This window comes from Dama dama, chromosome X, assembly GCF_033118175.1.
Source record: "Dama dama isolate Ldn47 chromosome X, ASM3311817v1, whole genome shotgun sequence".
In the NCBI taxonomy this organism is placed as follows: domain Eukaryota; kingdom Metazoa; phylum Chordata; class Mammalia; order Artiodactyla; family Cervidae; genus Dama; species Dama dama.
This window is the reverse complement of record NC_083714.1, coordinates 98,796,236-98,803,834: the sequence shown is the minus strand read 5'-3', so window position 1 is coordinate 98,803,834 and position 7,599 is coordinate 98,796,236.

Below are 7,599 nucleotides of genomic sequence, written 5' to 3'. Positions count from 1 at the left end.
AGAAAGATTTGACAAACCGTAAAGGAGAAGACAATGTGACCACAGAGGCAGAGACTGTAGTGATATGGCCACAAGCCAAGGAATGCCAGCAGCCACCAGGAGCTGAAAGAGGCAACATGTTCTCCCCTAGAGCCTCCAGGGAGAGTATGGCCCTGCTGACTCCTTGATTTTGCCCAGTGAAACGGATTTTGAACTTATGACCCAGAACTATGAAAGAGTAGAGTTCTTATATTTTTAAGCCACCAAATTTGTGTTGATTAGTTACAGCAGTCACATAAAGTAGATTTTGGTACCTGGATATGAGATGCTGCTGTGTCTTAATCTGCTTGGGCAGTCGTAATAGAATACACAGACTGGGTGTATTAAACAATAGAAGTTTGTTTTCTCATAGTCCTGGAGGCTAGAAGTCCAAGATCAATGGGCCATCTGGGCTGATTTCTGATGAGAGTGGTCTTCCTAATTTGCAGATGACTGCTTTTTGCTGTGTCCTCACGTGCTCTTTCCTTTGTGCATGTGCACTCTTGGTGTCTCTTCCTCTTTTCATAAGGACACTGGTTCTATTGGATAAAGACCCTACCCTTATGGCCCCGTTTAACCTTAATCATCTCCTTGAAGGCCCTATTTCCAAATACAATCATATTGGGGGTTAGGGATTCAACAAATTAATTGGGGGTGGGGTAGGGTAGACATAAGTCCATAATATATTGTAACAAGTACCTGAAAATATTGAACTGGCTTTGGAATTAGTGAGCAGAGGTTGGAAGAATTTTGAAGTACGTGATAGAAAAAGCCTAGATTGTCTTCAATAAACTGTTGGTAGAAATATGAATGTTAAAAGCACTGCTGATGAAGGCTCAGAAGGAAGTGAGGAGCATAGCAGGGAAAGTATATACTGCCTTAGAGAAAACAAATATATATATATATATGTGTGTGTATATATATATATGATAAACAGAATGCTCATAGAAATGTTAATGTTAAAGGTGCTGCTGGTGAGGGCTCAGAAGGACACAAGGAACATGTTATTGGAAACTAGAAGAAAGAAAGTCCTTATTGCATAAAGGCAGAAAACTTAGCTGAATTATGTCCTACAGTTGTATGGAAAGCAGAGCTTGTAAGTGATGTATATTTAGCTGAGGAGATTTCCAAGGAAAATGTTGAAGGTACTCCCTGGTTTCTTCTTGCTGCTTGTGGTTAAATGTAAAAGGAAAGAGGGAAGAACTATTAAGCAAAATGGACCCAGGATTTGATGATTTGGAAAATTCTCAGGCTGCCCAGATTGCAAAAGACACAAAATTTAGCATATTAATTGTCTGGAAAGTATGCTCTATAGAGAAAGCTAAGGGTGTGGCAGGACAGCCTTTTGCTAGTAGGAAAGAGATATTGTGTGACTCATGGATCCCCTCGACCATCTCAGAAGAAGTCAGGAATAGAGATGGGATTATCCATGGAAAATTTGAGGAGGACCTTCTTGTCTAATGAGCTCCTGTGGTGGTTCAGATGGTAAATAATCTGACTGCCAATGCAGGAGATGTGGGTTCTACTCCCTGGAGAAGGGAATGACAACCCACTCCAGTATTCTTGCCTGGGAAATCCCATGGACAGAGGAGTCTGTTGGGCTACAGTCCATGGGGTTTCAAAGAGTCAGACACAACTGAGCAACTGACACTTTCTCCACTTTTCTTGTCTAATGATGTGAATCTCTGTGCCTCCCATGGGAGACCCAAAAGATTTTTTCAGAATGTTATGCAGACAGAAGCACTGCCTAATGGGTTTGAAAAAATAACAGATGCAGGATGAAATGAAGGAATGATGCTGGACTCTCAAAATTTTGCTGGAAGGATACAGGCTAAAACTACTTAGCTGCAAACATGTGCTACCCTTCAAGGGAAAGGAAGAATGACTCTGATGGCACAGCCTTGAGCCCACATGTGAAGCCTCAAGCCACAGAGACTTCTTCTCAGGCCTTGCAACTAAATGAAACTTGCCCTGTTGGATTTCACAAGTACTTGGGACCAGTCACACCCTTTTTTTTTCCTTCTGTTTTTGCCCTTTTGGAATAAGAATATCTATAACTCTTATCCTATGCCTGTCCCACCAATGTACTTTGGGAACAGATAACTTGTTTTCTACTTCCACAAGTCCAGAGATGGAAAGGAATTTTGCCTCAGAGTGAATCATACCCAGAGTCTCACTCATACATGATTTACATTATTTAGATGATGAGATGTGAAATTTCTGAGCTGATGATATTAAACCCAGATTTTGAACTTGATTTGATGCTGTGATGGGTTGAAATTCTGGGAGTTTTGGGATAAGGTATGTGTTTTTCACATAGAGTGGATGTGTATCTTTGGAGGCCAAAGCGTGTACTGTTGTAGGCTGATTGATGTCCTCACCAAAAGATATGCACATCCTAATCCCTGTAACCTTTGAATTTATCTCAAACAAGAAAAAAGAAGAAAAGAAAAAGACCAAGGGCTCTGTAGTTTGCAGATGTGCTTAAGGCAAGTATTTTGAGATAGAGAGATTATATTGGATTGTCCAAGCGACTCTAATTATAACCATAGTGTCCTCCTAAGAGGGAGGCAGAGGCAGATTTGACAGAAAAGAAGGCAATGTGACCATCAAGCAGAGATTGTACTGAAATGACCACAAGCCAAAAAAAGGCTGATATTCATCAAAAGAGGAAGCAGCAACAAGCAGATTCTCCCTTGGAGCCTCTGAGGAGAGCATGACCCTGCTGGCACCTTAATTTTGGTCTTCTGGCCCTCAGAACTGAGGGAATCAACTATCTTAAACTTTTTACGTTTTAAACCACCAAATGTGTGGTGATTCATCACAGTAGCCACAGGAAGCTTAGGGGTAGATTTGAGGGTTGTCGGAGGGACTCAAGGGTATGCTTGAAGTTTATTGAGGGCAGTTTGAGGGTATAATGGGGGCATTAGAAAATGTTTGGGTGAAAAAAAAAAGAAAATGTTTGGGTGCAGTTGGAGCCATCAAAGGGAAGATTGAGGTGGTGCTGGGGGAATCACCAGAGGATGACTCCCAGAGGTTTGGAAGTATAATTGGGAATCCTTGGAAGGTGGTTTGGGTGGTACAGTTGGAGAAAATTGGAAAATGTTTTGTGGGTGTATTGCATGTAGAGTCGCCCCTTGGTATCCAAGGGGAGATTGGTTCCAGGACACCCCCATGCACAAATACCAAAATGCAAGGATGCACAAGTCCCTTATATAAAATGGCATAACACAATTGGCCATCCCTATTCCCAGATGTGGGGCTAGTGGATATGGAGGCAGACTGTAATTTAAGACAGCTATAGCTGTTACTGAAGTGTGGCTTGGAGGTATAGTTTGGGGCTGTAGCTGTGGGACCAAGGCAAGGTAGTTAAGGGGTATTTAGAGGTAGAGTTGGGGGCTCTTGGAAGGGAAATTTGGGAGATGAGTTTTATAATTGTTGGAGAGTAGTTTGTGATTAGAGTTGGGTATCATTGAAAGGGCAATTTGGGGATATTCTTGGGAGTTAGAGGGCAGTGTGAGGGTAACGTAAGGTGTGTAGGAAGATTTGGAAGTGAAGATGAGGACCTGGTTGGATAGTTTAGTGATGAAGTTTAAGGATCAATAGCACGGTTTAGGGATATAGTTGAAGGCTGGCGGGTACAGTCTGGGATGCAGTTTACGGGCCTGTTTTGAGGTCAGGGTGTCAGAGGGATTTTATGCATTATAGTTGTAGATCTAATAATGGTTGATTTGGGGAGCAGGTAAAAGATCATTGGATGGAATACTGTTCTCAGTAATAAAAGAAACAAACTGCTGATACATGCTACAACATGACTGAAGCTCAAAAATATTATACTAAGTGAAAGAAGTCAAATACCAAACATCCATATATTGCGTTTATATGCACTATCCAGAAAAGGCAAATCTATAGAGACAGAAACTAGATTAGCAGTTGCCTGGGACTGGGAATGTGAAGAGGGATTAAATGTATTTGGGCATGAGGGGTCTTATAGAGATGATGAAAATGGTGTAAAACTGGGTTGTGGTGATTAGTGCACATTTTGGTAACTATACTAAAATAATTAAATTGCATGCTTAAAATGAGTGACTTTTCAGTTCAGTAGCTCAGTTGTGTCTGATTCTTTGCGACCCCATGGACTGTAGCAGTCTTCCCTATCCATCACCAATTCCCAGAGCTTGCTCAAACTCATGTCCATCGAGGCGGTGATGTCATCCAACTATCTCATCCTCTGTCGTCCCCTTCTCCTCCTGCCTTCAATCCTTCCCAGCATCACGGTCTTTTCCAGTGAGTCAGTTCCTCACAACAGGTGGCCAAAGTATTGGAGTTTCAGCTTCAGCATCAGTCCTTCCAATGAATATTCAGGACTGATTTCCTTTAGGATTGACTGGTTGGAACTCCTTGCAGTCCAAGGGACTCTGAAGAGCCTTCTCCAACACCACAGTTCAAAAGCATCAATTCTTCGGCGCTCAGCTTTCTTTATAGTCCAACTCTCACATCCATACATGACTACTGGAAAAACCAAACCTTTGGCTAGACAGACCTTTGTTGGCAAAGTAATGTCTCTGCTTTTTAATATGCTGTCTAGGTTGGTCAGAACTTTTCTTCCAAGGAGCAGGTGTCTTTTAATTTCATGGCTGCAATCACCATCTGCAGTGATTTTGGAGCCCCAAAAAATAGTCTGTCACTGTTTCTATTGTTTCCCCATCTATTTGCCATGACATGATGGGACCAGATGCCATGATCTTAGTTTTCTGAATGTTGAGTTTTAAGTCAACTTTTTCACTCTCCTCTTTCACTTTCATCAAGAGGCTCTTTAGTTCTTCTTCGCTTTCTGCCATAAGGATGCAGATATTTGCATATCTAAAGTTATTGTTATTTCTCCCAGCAATCTTGATTCCAGCTTGTGCTTCATCCAGCCTGGCTTTTCCCATGATGTACTCTGCATATAAGTTAAATAAGCAGGGTGACAATATACAACTTTGACGTACTCTTTTCCCAATTTTGGAATTAGTTTGTTGTTCCATGTACAGTTCTGTTACTTCCTGACCTGCATATAGATTTCTCAGGAGACAGGTCAGGTGGTCTGGTATTCCCATCGCTTGAATTTTCCACAGTTTGTTGTGATCCACAGAGTCAAAGGCTTTGGCATAGTCAATAAAGCAGAAATAGATGTTTTTCTGGAACTCTCTTGCTTTTTCTTGATCCAGCAGATTTTGGGAATTTGATCTCTGGTTCCTCTGCCTTTTCTAAATCCAGCCTGAACACCTGGAAGTTTATGATTCATCTACTGTTGAAGCCCAGCTTGGAGAATTTTGAATTACTTTGCTAGCATGTGAGATGAGGGCAATTGTGCAGTGGTTTGAGCATTCTTTGGCATTGCCTTTCTTTGAGATTGGAAAGAAAACTGACCTTTTTCAGTCCTGTGACCACTGCTGAACTTTCCAAATTTGCTGGCATATTGAGTGCAGCACTTTTCACAGCATCATCTTGTAGGATTCGAAATAACTCAACTGGAATTCCATCACCTCCACTAGCTTTTTTGTAGTGATGCTTCCTAAGGCCCACTTGACTTCACATTCCAGGATGTCTGGCTCTAGGTGAGTGATCACACCATCATGGTTATCTGGGTCATGAGGTCTTTTTCGTATAGTTCTTCTGTGTATTCTTGCCACCTCTTCTTAATATCTTCTGCCTCTGTTAGGTCCATGTCATTTCTGTCCTTTATTGTGCCCATCTTTGCATGAAATTGTTCCCTTGGTATCCCTAATTTTCTAAAAGAGATCTCTAGTCTTTCCCATTCTATCGTTTTCCTCTATTTCTTTGCATTGATCACTGAGGAAGGCTTTCTTATCTCTCCTTGCTATTCTTTGTAACTGTGGCTTCAAATGAGTATATCTTTCCTTTTCCCCTTTGCCTTTCACGTCTCTTCTTTTCTCAGCTATTTGTAAGGCCTCCTCAGACAACCATTTTGCCTTTTTGCATTTCTTTTTCTTGGGGATGGTCTTGATCACTGCCTCTTGTACAATGTCATGAACCTCCGTCCATAGTTCTTCAGGCACTCTATCAGATCTAATCCCTCGAATCTATTTTTCATTTGCACTGTATAATCATAAGGGATTTGAGCTAGGTAATACCTGAATGGTCTAGTGGTTTTCCCTACTTTCTTCAATTTATGTCTGAATTTGGCAATAAGGAGGTCATGATCTGAGCCACAGTCAGCTCCCAGTCTTGTTTATGCTGACTGTATAGAGCTTCTCCGTCTTTGGCTGCAAAGAATATGATCAATCTGATTTCAGTATTGACCATCTGGTGATGTCTATGTGTAGAGTCTTCTTTTGTGTTGTTGGAAAAGGGTGTTTGTTATGACCAGTGCGTTCTCTTGGCAGAACTCTATTAGCTTTTGCCATGCTTCATTCTGTACTCCAAGGCCACATTTGCCTGTTACTCCAGGTATCTCTTGACTTCCTACTTTTGCATTCCAGTCACTTATAATGAAAAAGACATCTTTTTTGGGTGTTAGTTACAGAAGGTCTTGTAGGTCTTCATAGAACCGTTCAACTTCAGCTTCTTCAGCATTACCGGTCAGGGCATAGACTTGGATTACCGTGATATTGAATGGTTTGCCTTGGAAACGAACAAAGATCATTCTGTCATTTTTGAGATTGCATCCAAGTACTGCATTTCAGACTCTTTTGTTTACTATGATAACTACTCCATTTCTTCTAAGGGATTTTTGCCCACAGTGTAGATATATAATGGTCATCTGAGTTAAATTCACCCATTCCAGTCTGTTTTAGTTCACTGATTCCTAAAATGTTGATGCTTACTCTTGCCATCTCCTGTTTGACTACTTCCAATTTGCCTTGATTCATGGACCTAACATTCCAGATTCCTATGCAATATTGCACTTTACAGCATCAGAATTTACTTCCATCACCAGTCACATCCACAACTGGGTGTTGTTTTTGCTGTGGCTCTGTCTCTTCATTCTTTCCGTAGTTATTTCTCCACTGATCTCCCATAGCATATTGGGCCCCTATTGGCCTGGGGAGTGCATCTTTCAGTTTCCTTTTTGCCTTTTCATGCTGTTCGTGGGGTTCTCAAGGCAAGAATACTGAAGTGGTTTGGCATTCCCTTCTCCAGTGGACCACATTCTGTCAATGACTTTTATGGTATGCAAATTATACCTCAATTAAGCTGTTTTAAGTAAAGATCATTGAAGGATGCTCTGTAATATAATAGGGTCACTTAAGAATGATTTAGGGTGTGGGTAAGAGTCATTGGAAGGCTTGAGGGACACATTTGGGGTCACTGGAGTATGATTTGAAGGTAACTGCAGAAAGAAAGTTAGTGATTATTTGGAGACACTGTTGAGGACTGTTGGAGAGTACTCTGGGGTCAGAGTCTGGATCAGTGGAGTATGATTTGGAGATGGAGAGGGTGTGGAGGGTAGTTTGAAGTGCAGTTGGGGGAATCTCACTTTGAGTAATTGGGGGTATATGGAATAGTGATAGGGGCTTTGGAAGTTAGTTTTGCTGAGAGTAGGTTGGTCAGTGAAAGGCTTGGTGGTGGTAGGGA